The sequence below is a fragment of the Dasypus novemcinctus genome, chromosome 8 (assembly GCF_030445035.2).
Source record: "Dasypus novemcinctus isolate mDasNov1 chromosome 8, mDasNov1.1.hap2, whole genome shotgun sequence".
Taxonomy (NCBI): domain Eukaryota; kingdom Metazoa; phylum Chordata; class Mammalia; order Cingulata; family Dasypodidae; genus Dasypus; species Dasypus novemcinctus.
In genome coordinates, this window is record NC_080680.1 from 33,708,218 (window position 1) to 33,724,752 (window position 16,535).

The following is a 16,535-nucleotide window of genomic DNA, read 5'->3' on the forward strand; positions in this document are numbered from 1 at the left end:
CCCTGCCTCCCGCGTCCTCACAAGACCTTCTCTCTGTGTGCTCCTTCTGGGTGTCTTCTCTTCTAATAAGGACACCAGTCACATTGCATTAAGGACCTACCCTAATTCAGCAGGAGCTCATCTTAACTCACCTCCTCTGCAACAACCCTATTTCTGAGTGAGTTCACATTCTGAGGGATTGTGGTTTAGGGCTGCAACACAGCTTTATGAGGGACACAATTCAATCCATAACATCCCCTAACAAGGCAGGGGTGGGGCAGGCCTTCGTACCCCACACTAACTAGTCATTGGATGGAAGCCGACTCTAGGGAGGGACTCTAACCTTGGGAGAGGCGACTCCTTAAGGCCAAAAACAAGTCCTTGGCAGAGATTCAGCTATGAGCCATCCACAGCCAACACTCCCAGGAGCTGAGAAAATAAGCGTGTTGGTCCTGAAGGGGATCTGGGCAGCACATGATTCCATCCATTACTGAGGCGTTAGTCAGAGTAAAATTTACACTTTATCCCATTAGATAACTATCAGCCTGGATCAATAACTGTTGGGTTTTCCAAAACTACCTTATGCTTTGATGATAAGCAATTCTTACCTTATAACTTTCTCTGGAAACTTGGATGCTGAATGGGTTTTAACATGGTAATTTTTGAATAGGGCTACAAAAGTAAGTGAACAATTATCCATTTGGCAAATATACTGACTTTGGCATTCAGAATACATTTTGAGCCCCTCAAATGAGAGTTTTTCTCCTCACAACTTTACCTCAACTCATTAGTACATAGTATTCATTATAAAATAGCTACAATTCATTACACTACTGTTTTAACATTTTCTGTCTGAGTTGATCACAGAAAGTTATTTGGGATAATGGAATTCCACATAAAATTTTTAGCCCTAAGGTACTGATATTTGTAAGGTAAATCTTATGAAAAATTCTTGTTAAATATAGCAAATCCTGGTATTAATATTTCCCTTTAATATCTGCATTATTTCCTCTAAAAGATGACTTCTCTTACATTATTGTTGCTACAGCATTGTTCAGCAGGAAATTTAAGGATCCCTGCAATCTGGCATGAATCCAATGTCCAAATTCATACCTTCCCACCTACCCACTCCTCATCTCCAGTCAAGCTAGGTCCAATACACTTAAACATGCTTTTTCATTGGTTCCAGACATGTTTCTCCCTCCAGAAATTTACTTATTCTGATTACTGCTGTGTGATGTCTTCCTCTCTGCTTTCTTCATCATTGTGAATAACTTGAACTTTTTATTCACAAGTTGACCTGAAACTCATCACTTTCAGGGACCCTTTTCCATGTATGTTCTCTTCATCTGTCATCTAATAATTCTGCTAAAATATATATCCCTCTGGTTTATATTACAATGCTTGGGTACAGACCTGTTGTTTCCACCATTTGATAAAATTTTTGACAATATTTGGAAGTGTTTCTTTGACTCCTTCATACCCTCTGGCATAGGGTCTGTTATGGGGTAGTCCCCTCTACAAATATTTATTGTATTAAATTTGTTGGAGCACTGCCTTGCAACTTCAACCCTGCCTGACAGTGGCAACTCAAATTCCCGCCATTTTGTTTTTTTGTTTGTTTGTTTGTTTGTTTTAATTTATTTATTTTTTTAAATATTACATTCAAAAAATATGAGGTCCCATTCAACCCCACCGACCCCACCCAATTCCCGCCATTTTGATTCTCCTTTCTTCTGCCCCCACTCTGATGGAGAAAGTTGGAGGACTGGCTGCAGGAATACAGAATAGAGGAAGAGAATGGAGGAAAAACAAACCCAGAAAGAAAAGTTTGCTGCTCTGCCCCAAGGGAAAGAGGGAAAAAAGCAAAGCAACAAAGCCAAGAGAGGACAAAACACTATAAGGAGTTTGGGATGGGAACACATAGAAGGTGATCAACAAATATTTGCTGAATGTAACAGAAAGATTTCAGAACCTTAAAATCTTGACAGTTCTGTGACTGGGGCACATTTAATTTAAGTTGCATGGGTAAAGAGGACCACATTGGAACAAAATATTTCCTATTGGAGTCAATTTGCCTCTATGAATTATTTACATAGTAATTAGGTTCACTTGGCTCTTAACTGCATAAGATATTGTTTTAAAGACAAAACTCCTTTTTCTTTGTAAGTCATGAATTGCAGGATTTTCCCCCTATAAGATACTATAAGATCTTATTCTAAAATACATTCTTGAGTTAAAAAAAACTAATGAAATTTTCTTATTTGAACCACAATTCATTTAAGATACAGGGTGCTTAATAGTTATCTCTGAGCAAAAGACGGATTCATTTTGTTTTTAGTGCAAAGCCCTGCTTGCACTGACAAATTTGTATAACTTAACTAGCATAGGGTTAATTAAATATATTTAATGAAAAAAGTTTGTGTATCCAAAGGAAACACAAGGACCAGAGCAGGAACTGAAGTAGAAAGCTAAGAGACTGTGGGCAGCTCTCAGCCTGAATGTCCTCTCTATTCTCAATCAATCTTTCTCCCTTCCCCTTCACTCCGTTCTTCTCCCTTCCCTTCTTTCTCTACCTTTTAGGGCATCTCCATCTCCATTCCTTAATCATTTCCAATTGGTCACCCATTTCCCATAGTCTAATTCTGGAAAGAGCCAGGCAAATAAGCTTGCCTCATAATCATCCAACCTACCGAACTCTATCCATTTTTGAGGTCAACTTCTGGATTTGGGAAGACTTAAGTCAGAAGCACACTTCTAATCTAATCAAGGCGTTCCCTGTACAAAGAACAACCCAATCCTGCTTCCCTGAGCTATAAGCTGTTGACAAAGCAGTTTAAACTAGAAAGGGAAGCTAGCAAGTTCAGCCAAAACAATCATTTTTATCTTTCCTGTCTCCATGATGGAAAATAGAAGCTGAAAACCTACTATGATTCTAGTCTTCAAGAATTCTAACCAAATCAAAGAAATCCTGATCTTTGGTTTATTTCAGGAGGACTCCAGAATGAACCAAACTAACTGATATTTATTAAGCACCTATTTCTGCACAGCACTTTGTTTCACATCTGGACACATCCAGAAACATTCAAGAATTCCGGAACTGGACAAGAGCTTAGAAAGTCTTTGTCATGATATAGATGAAAGAACTGAGATCTGGAGGATTTAGATTTATTTAGAAGATCTGGCTCTTGCCTTAGAGGACTTTTAGACCTAGTTCAGGATATAAGACATTCTTTGAAATGGCTAAAAAATAAAATAAAATAAAAAACCAAAGTGCTTTTTAATCAACTGTTAAATTGGCTAAGTCAGACTTCAAATTCGACAGAATTTAGGGAAGGGAAAATGTACTAAAAGGTGGCCCAGGCTGAGCTCTGTGTGGAAAGAATTGCAAACAGTGGTGAAAACACAAGCCTCCAGCATTGAGAAAGATCTGCTTGAGGAGATGGGATGAACAACGAGAGGTGCCTTATAAGGAACAACGACAGCAAGGTTGATAAATGGAGTCTGTTGATTAACACCCTTCTATATCAGACCAAATAGGTTGCCATCCATCCTACCCAATTAACCTCTTAAACCTACAACAAACCATGAAAACAGCATTTCATAAACGGAGATGCAGCAGAGTACAGTGGTTGAGTGTGGGCTTTGGAGCCAGGCAACCTGGGTTTGTATTCTGGCTCCACCACTCACTAGCTCTGTGACTTTGGGTGAGCCCCTAAACCTCTCTGTACTGCAGTATCCACTTATGTAAAGTGGGAATCATAATAATGTATCTGCCTCACTGAGCTCTTCAGCAGATTAAATGAATTAATATTTCTAACATAAATAGAGTATTACTTGCTGTTTTAGTTTTCTTATTGCTAAAGCAAACATCACACAATGGGTTGGCTTAACTAATGGGAATTTATTGGTTCTCAGTTTTGAGGCTAGGAGAAGTCCAAATCAAGGCATCAGCAAGGCCTCAAGGTGATGCTTTCTTCCCAAAGACTGGCGCTCTGGGGCTGGCTGCCAGTGATCTCGGCCCCTGGCTCTTCTGTCACATGGCAATGCACATGGCAGCATCTCCTGGCCTCTCCCTTCTCTTCTGGGTTTCCTTGACACTCAGCTTCTGCCTGCTCCCTTGGTGGCTTTTATCTCTCTCTGTGACCTTCCCTAAAATGCCTTTAGTAATACAATCATGAACATTCTAGGCCAAACCTTATCTGAAGTAATCTCTTCAAAAGCTCCTATTTACAAGGATTTATACTCACAGAAATGGACTAAGTTTAAGAACAAGTTTCTCTGGGGTCTGTAGCTCCACACCACCACCAGTTTTGTGACCCAGATATATACATTTTCACAGGGAAATTCTGCTCACAGAGAGATTAGTTAGAAAGCTTCTGGCATAAATCAAAAAACAAATGATGAAGGGTGGCTCTAAGACCACCTGGTAAGGAATGCCAAAGAGAGTGGAGAGTCCAAGGTGAGCCAGCAATGATGAGAATATACTGGGCTTAACAAAGTCAATAATTTTTTAGAATTAAATGATAAATATTATAACATGTATGTTTTCACAACTTTGGAGTAAAATTATCCCTTAGTATCGTTTATATTAGGCACCCATCCCCATACAGATTCATAGAGTCCTCCACTTCTCATTGTCTCCCACAGTCCCGTACTGTCAGAGTTCAATATTGCTGTTCTTTTCATTCCCGACTTGTATATCTAACTACATCCTCATCAAAATTTCCCTAGATGTGTTTTCACCTCCCAGCTTACGATGCTCACTCAGTTTCCCTAAAATTTCCACTCATTCCCACCACAACAGCAGGAGCCTATATTACAGGTATCAGAACAGGCACACACAGTATTGTATCACTTGATTGCATCATGACCCAGAAGAGAGATTAAAACTCCCATCTCAATGCTACCTTGTGCCAGACTGTCTGCTAGTGAGAACTGTCAAGGGTATACACATAAGGCAAGATGGGAAGAGGAATGCCTTTTTTAATTATCTCCAAGCACAAGGCTGGCCACTACCACGATCCTCCTTTCTTCATGCCTTGTGTATCCTCTCTGAAGTTCTCCTTTCAAAGGAACACTTTGGAAGATGGGCTCTGAGGCAATCAAAGGAGGGTGCAAAGACAGAATTTGCCTATAGCCCCCTTTTGATTTTCAGGGCCAGTCTTCCATACTTTTTCTTTCTCGTCATATTTTCCTCTCCTCTTTTTTTCTTATTTCCTCAATCTATTCTTCTATATTTAGAAATAAACACATATTTGGAAAAAATTAAAATTTTAAAAAATATTGAAACCATTTAGTCTCAACTCTTCATTTGTGTAGATTATATACTAGAAGTCCAAAGATGTTTAAGTGACTTTCACAAAGAACCCAAGAACTTTCTATACTCATCTCAAAGATTTGAAAACAGTACATTATCTTCTCAATCACTCAGAATCCAGTGCATACTTCATCATGAACTTACTATCTGCTATTTCAAATCATCTCAAAACAATCTCATGAAGTAGATATTTTTATTTCCTTTTACAAGTAAGGAATCTGAAGCTCGGAGTGGTTATGTACCTGCTTGCAGTCACTCAGAAATAAGTGATGGGGCCAAGTTTTAAACCCAAGAATTCCAACTCTTTCTGGCCTTATGTAAAAGTGCAGAGTGTCTACTGCTCCTATTGCCAATGCTTGGCTGTAATTGAGTTCAATATGTGTGTATGAATGTGTATATAGACACATATATTCTTTTCTCATATATTTGTACAGCATTCACAATTCTTATTCATTTGTGCAATTTTTTAAATTTGAGTGTTACTCTCAGCATTTAAGACAAGACTGCCTGGACACAGACTATCCCCTCCAACGGCCCTTATCTTCTGTTTGATCTACCCAGTCCTTGCTGGGATTATTGTGGGTATGCATTAGGAATGCTTATGACTACAAGTAACAGACGGCCCCACTCTCAGTGTCTTAAACCATAAGGATATTTAAATTAGTCAAGATCACAAAAATTTGTACAGATTCAAAGACTAATGAGAACAACTCAGAAATGTCTAGAGTGACTTCATTATACTTCTCTCTTCATTTTACTACAAAACTGGCAAAAAAAAAAAGGTATACAAGAACTTAGAAGACAAGTTAATGATTCTCTAAGAATCTAAGAATGATCACAAATTTGATTTCAAAGAATGGAGTCAGTACAAGGAACCCACTAAGTCAGGGAATCTGAAAACATGTGGTCATTGCCTCTGATACCATATATCTAGAAGACAGTCAGCAATGTCAGCCCAAAATGGTGTGCCCTATTATCATTGAAAGGGATTCTTGCTGCCTTAGTTAGTTACTATTTCTCACTGCACTATCAAGCTTAGAGCATCTTGTCCAAGATCAACCACAAGGTGATCTAACAGCTCAATAATGTCATGAAAAACCCAAGCACCACACAAAACAAAACAGGCTTTTTTCATATTTATGTTCTATCAGCATCCATGTAGAGTCTTTTTATCTTCCTGTTTGTTACCTCAAGATCACAAAATGGTCACTACAGATCTGGTCATCACATTATCACACTAGCACCTAAGCAGGGAAAAGGGAAGCCAGGAAACAATTGTTCTCCTTGTAAATCTTTGCATTTTTATCCAGGCAGCAAAGTCTTTCATAGATGCTCCCTAGCAGACTTTTAATGATAGGTCTTTGGCCAGAACTGAGTCAAATGTCCACCCTTAGTTGCAAGGGAGGCTTGAAAGTGAAAATCTGACCAAGAAGAAAAGGAGCTCCATGACTGACTTGGACCAAGACAGATTCAGTCTCTGGGGCAAAGCACTTCACGTCTCTGACAAAACTGACTGTTTTGTTAGCAAAGAAGTAGTAGGGAATGGTTACTGGTCAGATACTAGCAATGTCTACCACACAGACATTCCATACACATGTTTAATAACATCTTTTCTGTGACTTGGGGCTTGGGAAGAGAACCTGTGTATTCACATATTCTTAAACTCAACAAAAGATCCATCCTCTCAAATGCTTTCTCTTGATCCAGTTTCACAAGGCAACCAAACTCTCTTCTTGTTTTTGTGTGTTTTGTTGTGTCTTTTCAAATCTCCAAGAGGCTACAATTTTATTGCTCAATTTTGTACTTCACTGTGAGTCATTCTGCTGGTTACCACTACAAAAGGCTTTGCAATCAAATTCCCAGAAAAAAAGAAAAACCTACAGAAGTCCAAATCCTGATGTCACCTCTTACCCATCATTCTTAAGCAAAATAATTGATGGCAGCCATAACAAAGTACCACAAACTGGGTGGTTTAAAACAACAGAAAGCTATTTTTTCATAGTTCTGGAGGCTGAAAGTCTAAAACGAATCTATCAGCAGGACCAGGCTACTGTGAAACCTATAGGGGAGAGCCCTTCCGTGCCTCTTCCAGCTTCTGGTGTTTGTCGGCAGTCCTTGGCTTGTGGTAGCATAACTCCAATCTCTGCCTCCATCTTCCCATGGCCTTCTCCCTTGTGTCAGTCTGGGTCTCTCTCCATCTTATACTGAGGAAGTTGGCCCACCCTACTCCAGTTTGCTCTCATCTTAACTAATTTCATCTTCAGTGACCCTATTTGCAAAAAAGATCACATTCTGAGGTATTGGGGGGTTAAAACTTCAAAATATCTTTCTGGGGGACACAAGTCAACCCACAACACCCTTGAACCAAGCCTGCTGATCACAGCTCTCCAGAGGTTCTTCCAAAGCAGTGGCAAAGCTTAATCCAAATTTGCACACACTCAACTGTGGCTGGAATTCATTCTTTCCTTAAACGCTTCCATTGTTTAATTGTGCTTCTCTCTGGCAGTTACTTTGACCTTATTTTCCCTGTTAATCAATAACAACTCAAAGTGAATACCCAAATATGTCCTTCCTTCTGGTCTTCTTCCTTCTTCTCAGAAGGAATCTAAACAATGCGTGGTTTCTATCATTCCTGACTTTGTTATCTAATCTTAACATTTTTCCTCCTCTTTTCTCTCTTCGAATTATCTCCTGGTTATTCTAGTATTCAATGATCCTCCCCTAATTGAGAACTCCCCTATTCAAAATTCAATTATGTATACACTGTAAGTCATAAATTCAAGATTAGTGGACTTCCTTTGTAGTCACCTTGTTTTATAGCAAATACTATACATACAAAGTGTTATTACCTTTTCTGTCTGCATTGCTATACAAATGTTTAATGCAACTCATTAAAATTAAGGTGGCAGACAGAAAATAAGGGCAGAGGGAAAAAAATCTTGAAAAATTTATAGGGAGTATGGCCTGATGAATGTAAATTAATTATACAGAACTTGTGATTAATAATTTAAGATGTAATGAAAAATGGGATTTGTATCAATTAGTATTAGGTTCAGCTCTGAATAACAGAGACATTCCAAAAAAATAGTAGCTTAATATAGACATTTATTTCTCTCTCACTGCTGAAAGCTCATTGACCATAACTTGAGCAGGCAGCCAAAGGGAGTCTACAAAGGAGGCTAAGAAATAGTTTCCTTTATTTTGATGGTGATATGCTAGCTAAAAATCTGCAGATGGTTACGTAAAACTAAGGAGAGATGGACATGGGGTGATAATTGGCAGTCTGCCATGACTGGAACTCTTTTAAATAAACATAAAATATGTGCTTTTTAAGTTTTACTCATCATGTGCATCTTTCTAATCCATGCATTCTCAATGAGGTGATAGAGCCCCCAATGAGGAGAAATTGGCTCTTGTGGAGGAGGCAAAAAAGTCTTAACTTTATTGTGTATAAAGCATAGGCTTATGCACAGTACATAACAGACCTACACTATAACTACGGTATTAAAATTTCATGGGGGTCATTATTAGTTTAAAAAATTGTCTCTAAAGGCTCCTTGGGCAGGGAGGAGTCACTGATTTTTTTAAAGGGTGGAAAAATACTGTTCTATCCTAAAACAGGAGTTTTCAGAAACAAGTATCAAGGTCAAGCAAGAAAATTAATATGTTTTTGCAAAGCTTCCCTTTACTGGTCTACAGCCTGCATAATGCACAGGAAAGGACATATAGTTTCAAATTGGACAGAGCATTCATTTGTTCAACAGTTATTTTTGAGTGCATACAATGTGCAATAAAACGTGCTGGATGCTGGCAACTCCGCCAAGAATGGGACAGGCACTCCTACCCTCCCGGAGCTTGAAGCTGCTGGAGGCGCAGGTGTTGGGCATTAGGTACTGCATTAATGATGGATCAGTGAACAAGTCTCCAAACATCCATTCTCAGGTTTTGAATTTGAACCCTCCTCTGGCATGTCCTTGCCAAGGGACCTTGGCAAATTATTACCCTCTCTAGAGCAGTTTATACCACCTAATAGCTACTTTATGGCATTTCGTAAGGATTCAATGAGATGAGATTGAATAAATTTATAACCACACCTGGCACATACCAGGTGCTTAAAGAAAACGGTATCCTTCATATTATTATCTGGTGGTTTCTTCATACCTTATTTTGGCTGAATTCATATCTTTCTCCTGTCTAAATGGCTGACCATTGATGAATTGCTTCCTTCTCTTTTACCCCTCAGTTCATCCTCTTCATGTTTTCTGGTGGCTCTGGAACTAGGCTGGACTAATCAATTGGGTTGCACATGGTCAGAAAGGCTTAAACCCCAGAAAATCTAGGACATATGAACTTCCACACCATTTCATCTATTCATTTAAAATGTCCCTTGAGCACCTCCTCTGCACCAGAAGCTGTATTGGTTTAGGAGCTAAAGTATTTGGAGAGAGCCAAATGGACCCATCCCTGTGTTTGGAAAAACAGAGAATATTTATAAGTCTGACAAGTACTCAACAGCAAAAAGGGCTAGGGGCTAGGGTATCATTTGATGAAGAGCTTACCTGATGAGAGAAGTCTTCTCCAAAAGATGAAGGGGCCTGGTAATAGACTGTAGGGAAGGCACATTTCAAGGACAGGGACTGGGCTTTACACATCCATGACATTAGAAATGACAGTGTTGAAAGCATATCAGCAAGAGCAGAGACTAGAGACACTAATGAATATGGGATACTGATCTCACTCTGCTACCATGTTCCCATTCTTCCTTGCCTCCTCCCTATTTGTTTGCTGTCTCTCATTAAAATCCCAAACTTCTCTGTAAGGAGGAGTTCATAACTTTGTCTCTCATCCGCTCTCTTTCTCTCGCACATACACACACGCACACATTCACTCCTGCATGTGTCTTAACATTCTCCCCAAATGTGCCTGCTTTCTCAATGGTCACCATTAGTTTCATATGTTCTATACCAGCTACTCAAAGTGTAGCCCATAGTCCAGCACCTCCTCTATCACTTGGGAGCTTGTTAGAAATGCAGTACCTCTGGTCTTTTTCCCATCTTCCACTCCCACCCAGACTCAATGAATCAGAAGTTGCATTTTAACAAGCTCCCCAGGTGCTTCATAAGCACAGTAAATTTGGAGAAGCCTTCCTCTAAACTTTCATCTGCCAGTTTTGGATGAAGAAGAAGATGGGGAGGGGGGGGGGGTTGTCTCTCACCCTCAACACTGTTACCACCATCTTGTCCTCCCAGTTTTGTCCTTATCTTGGCTCACAATTCTCCAAAAATGAAACAAGCTGAGCCCTTGATTAAATGTTTATCCAGGGAAGATTCTAGTCTCCTAAGAAAAGATGTCATGAGGCAAGATCACAAAGAAAAGCACCTAGGTGTCATCCTAGCCCATCTCCCAAAGCCTAAACACTGTTTCTCTTTACTTCATATTTCTTAATAGATCTTCTTTCAGTTGTTTAGATTTGTCAAAGTAGCTTTCTCTGCCACCCTTCCTAAAGATGAACTTTCTAGTTTTGGGGTGTTTTATTAGGTTAGACATCTTCATTATTTTTTTCTTATTTCAATTCTAAAATAATTTCTTAAGCATGTTTTTGTGTGTATGTCATTTCCCAGGTCTCTCAACTTTCTCAGCAAGGTGATATAGTATGATCTAAACATATTCTTCTCCTAGTATTTGGGAAGGCCCTGTAACTCTTTAAATCTATTTCCCTAATCTCTGCTAAGGTACTACATCTTATCATCTCCTCTGTTCAGTGCCTCTCTGAAGTCACCTCCATTCATCTTCCTGTTGGAATTTCAAAGACCTTTATCCTACAAGATAAAGTAAACACACAGAGAATAAAAAACCATGGGAAATTTTTTACTCTGGGATTGGAACCAACTCTCCTTCCTGCCCTACGTCATCCATCTGGCACGTCTGTCTTGAGAATCTTCTCTTCCCCCAGCTGGTGTGATCTTATGTAGGCAGGGATCACTCCTCATCTTCATATAGCCTTCTCCTTCCTTCAGGGACATGACATGCAGAACTGCCTCCATAGAGCCTTCTCAAAGCCAGCCTCAATCAAAGGCCTTAAACTTCTCTGCTTGTTTAGTACATAAGCACTAAGTTTTGGTTTGGTTTGGGTTTTTTGTTTATTTATTTATTATTTTTAAAGAAGCTTAGATTGTATAAATGTTACCTAAAAAATATAAGGGATTCCCATATGCCCCACTACCTCCCTCTCCCACACTTTCCCACATTAACGCCATCCTTCATTACTGTGGTACATTTGTCACAATTGATGAACACATATTGAAGCATTGCCACTAACCATGGATTATACTTTACATTATAGTCCACACTCTGCTCTGCACAATTTTGTAAGTCATGACAAAATATTTAATGGCCTATATCCATCACTGCAACATCATGCAGGGCAATGCCAATGTTCCAAAAATGCCCACATATTACACCTATTTTTCCCTCTCCCTCCCCTCAGAACCTTCAATGACCACTTCACCAATCAATGATAAAAATTCTTCCGTTGCTAGAATAACAATAAGTCTATAGTAGAATAATAGTAAGCCTACTTTAGTCCACAGTTCATTCCCCAATCCTGAGGATTCTGGGATGGTGATGCCCACTCTGCCTCTGAGTGAGAGGGGGCTTAGACCCCATGGGGCAGATGGATGGAGCTATTTTGCTTGCAGTTGCAGACACTCTCCATTCCTTAGGATGGGTATTGTCCATCATCATAACCTTGTTTGTTGTCCTGGATGAGTCCAAAGAACTGAAGAGTAGGTGTGGCAACTCTGCTGAGATTCAGGGCCCAACTGGCACATGGATGGACCTAAGATGTAAGTCTCTTGGACATACACCTATCAATTATAGTACTTACTTTCAGTTCAAATAGAAGTGGTAGAAGAGACATGTGCAGAGAAACCACAACTGAATCCAACTTTGTCACATGGGAGCATAAATTCCAAGATAAGGCCCACTGGCAGGGTGCCAAACTACTGAGCTGTCTGCCCTGTCTACAGTGTCTGGATGTCTCTAGAGGCCTCAGGAGCCCTGCTGTTTGAGGCAATATTTACTGTGGCAGTCAAGGAGATCCTGATGAGATGTGCATAAGGGCAACTCCTGGAATGATCTCCTAACTCACTTTGAAATCTCTTAGCCACAAGAACTCATTTGAGTTTACCATTTCTCCCTTATGTTCAAGTTGTTTTTCCAGGTGCTTTGCTAGTAGGTACTTGGTAATAACCCCTCGATGCCAAGGAATCACTGGGGTTCTTTACATCTTCTTCTCCTCCCTGCTCAGGATTCACTCTTCCATTAAAACTGTTTCCTATTAAAGTATCCTCGGGAAACGGACTTGGCCCAGTGGTTAGGGCGTCCGTCTACCACATGGGAGGTCTGCTGTTCAAACCCCGGGCCTCCTTGACCCGTGTGGAGCTGGCCCATGTGCAGCGCTGATGCGCGCAAGGAGTGCCCTGCCACGCAGGGGTGTCCCCCGCATAGGGGAGCTCCACACGCAAGGATTGCGCCCCGTAAGGAGAGCCGCCCAGCGCGAAAGAAAGTGCAGCCTGCCCAGGAATGGCACCGCCCACACTTCCCGTGCCGCTGAGGACAACAGAAGGGGACAGAGAAACAAGACGCAGCAAATAGACACCAAGAACAGACAACCGGGGGAGGGGAGGGAAATTAAATAAATAAATAAAAATCTTTTTTAAAAAAATAAATAAATAAAGTATCCTCATTCACCCTTTGACCCCTTTCACTTTGCCCTTTGCAATCTTCAGCTGAAGTTTGTGGTCTTCAGAACTTCTTCCTTGTATTGTCACAAAGGAGATTAGTTATTAGAACAAGAATGATCCGCATTTATAGAGTGGTACGTTGGGTCCAGTATGCCGACATGTTATATGTATCTGGTACGCTTCTCGTAAACTCCCAATGCAGGGAATAAGGCCTAAAAGCACTGAGTCTGGAGTCCACACCATGAGTTTGAATCCCAGCTCTACTTTTGCATCTACGAGACCTTAGGTGAAGCACTTAACCTTTCTTTACTTTGGTTTTCTCGTCTACAAAATGAGAACAACGATATTACCTAGTTCATAAGGTTGTTAGTGTACATTAAAGTTTAGTTTATGTGAAATGCTTAGAATAGAATCTGGCACAAACATTGTTAATTTTTGATACTATTCCCATGCCCATTTTACATAGGGGAAAACTAAGGCACAAGGAAATTTTATAACTTTTCTGGGTGATCCATAAATTGGTTAGTGGCAGAGCTAGGTAGTCTGGCTCTGTAGCCTATGCTTTCCGTGGTAATTAAACAACGAAACTGTAAAACTTCAGAGAGGCAATGAAAGACTCCATATGTGGAGTCAGGGCAAGACATTGAATGGCGTGGCACTGACAGTGCCCAGCGAGGGATTACGCAACATCCAAACAGTGGGTAGCCTCTTTATGAGTGCTCAACTCAGAAGTTATTTCCTCCTGCCAAAAAACAGGGAAATAGAAAAACCCTCCCACAGAGGCACATTGAGAACGTATTTGAAAGTACAAAATCACAGGAATGCTGCAGTCTCAGAAATCCTAATTTACACAAATTTATGCAGTATCAAACAGGAACAGAAATAACTAAATCCATACAAACACATTCATTTATTCAACACATGTTTACTGAGAGTCTGCTTTGTGCCAGGGAAAGTTCCAGGTGCTGGGGATCCAGCAGGGAACTAAGTCCCTGCTTTCATGAGTTTATATTTAGGGATGCAGTGGTGAAACCAATAGTTTCAGAGAGCAGTAAGAGCTATGGATGAAATAAAAAGTGTAAGTATGATACGATAAAAAATGTATTCTTTAAATGTCAAGAAACTATCACTCTGCAATGAATGAGTATAGCTGTTCTGAGCCAAGGAAGTGATTGGAATCACAAGGACCAATGTGGATTAGAATAGAATCAAAAAAAAAAAAACCAAATCAAGAAAACATATGGGACCAGTAACTCCTCAGAGAAGAGGCTCTAGACCGGAAGTAGTAGATAGACATTTTCCTTGGCCACTCTGAATGAGGAGTGACTGACTCCGAAGTTAAGGCTGGAGCTGTGCCTGTGCTTAAGTTAGTGAATGCATTTTATAAAGGAGCCTTCTTCACAAATATTTTTGTCACTTCATAAGTTACAAAATTAAAATAGCCTCTTCAGGTAGTCTTTGCTGATATCTGAACAGGGTGGGCCCAAATGACATTTGTGGTTGCAGTCCTGGGGCCTGGAGGAGGCAAATCATAATAAGCAGCTCCTTTTGTACATGGAGTCTAAGCAGGGACCATGGCTCTGTCAAACGTGACACCTTTGCCAGGATAGCCTCCATTTCATCACCTTCTCTTGTGCAGTTTTTGACCCATGATTTGCACAAAGTACACTAGAAACCCATAAATTCCCACAGTGCTGTAAGCATCCCAGGTGAACTCAGCTGTTCTCTACCTCTCGTATAAGGCAACTTCTTGCTTTGTGGTATGGCTACTATGTGTCCATCCTTTACACTCTCTGATGTCAAGCTATTGTGTCATTTATCTCTGAGTCCTGCAAAGCGCCAGGACCAATGCCTTAAACACAGCAAGTTACATCTGTGAAATGTAGTGGTCTTTCTGTTTTAAAAGGAGGAGAAAAGAGGGAGAGGAGGGAGAGGAAGGGGAGGGAGGAGAGCAAAGGAGGGGGAAGAGGGAGAGGAAGGTGGGAAAGGAAAAGGATAAGGAGGAGGGGAAGGGGGGAGAGGGAGTTGTAACTGAGTTGTGAGCCCAGCCTCCACCCTGGCTTCTCATCTCCCTGAAGCTGTTCTGGAGCCATAGTGGCCAGTCACAGCCTGCCAGTTGTTTGACGAGGTCAGACTGAATCCCGGCTTTGGTGTATGGCCCCAGAGGTCAAACAGAGGTAACCCACTATTGGTTTAAATGTCCCAGAGCCAGCCACATCTGGAGTTGTTAGATTCCGCCTCCATTAACCTAGAAGCAGTGGAAAAGTCAGAAGGCCCTTTCTCCATCTGGTCTCTCCTCAAAACACCATAAGAGAAGGAAAAAGGATATAGATGTAGGTATGGCTAATCTCACGACACAACTGAAAAGCTTGAGAATCAAGATGATAAAGATGAATGACAGCACAGCAAACTTTTAAGAGTCCAGGCTCTGCATTAGTTATGACCAAGCTCAAATTCAAGCTCTGTCACTTGCTGGTTGTGTTATATAAACTCTCCTTGCCTCAGTTTTCTCATCTGTCAAATGTGTATTACATTAATAATACATATTCCATCAGAAGGCTGTGAAGAGGAAAGGACGTCATGCATTTGACATACTGAATACAATGTCTGGCGCATAGAAAGTACTGATTAACCTTAACTGTCCTTATAATTACTATGATTATTATGATCATTAAGAGATTTGCACTCTCTTAGCTATTATTAGCAAAGCTAGCATATTTCTGTATCAGTCAGGATATTCTCAGTTATGCCACAGTAACAAATAACCTCCAAGATGTCTGTAGCTTACTACAAAGGTGCTCTCCTCACTCTTGGAACACAATCATCACAGACCAGCTCCTCTGCATCATCTTCACTTGGTGACCCAGTTGATGGGGCAGCCCCTCTCTGCACCATTGCTTAGAAGAATGAGAGAAACAAAGAGAATAGGGTGGAGCACAAAGGGCTTTTAAAGCTCCTGCCCAGAAATGACACACGCCACTTCACTCATATTTCATTGGCAGAAGCAAGCCCAACCTCAATATCACGGGAAGGTCTAATCCTCCCCGCCCGGAGAGGAAGAAGTCTTCTCGGTGAAGGCTATTCTATTTAAAATCATAGGTCACCCCCGCCCACATCAGAGCCTTCATCCTCCTTCCATACTTTAGTTTTTTTGTAGTACTTATCACCATCTACCTAGGTTATTTTTCTTATTTAACTGCTTTATCATAGGTCTCCTCCACTAAAACCTAAGCTCCATGAAGGCAGGGATTTTTTTTTTTTTTTAATTTTTTAATTTTTTATTGACTTTGTAATAATATTACATTAAAAATATATATGTGAGGTCCCATTCAACCCCACCCCCCCACCCCCCCTCTCCCCCCCCCCAACAACACTCGTTCCCATCATCATGACACATCCATTGGATTTGGTAAGTACATCTTTGGGCACCTCTGCACCTCATATACATTGGTTCACATCATGGCCCATACTCTCCTCTATTCCATCATGTA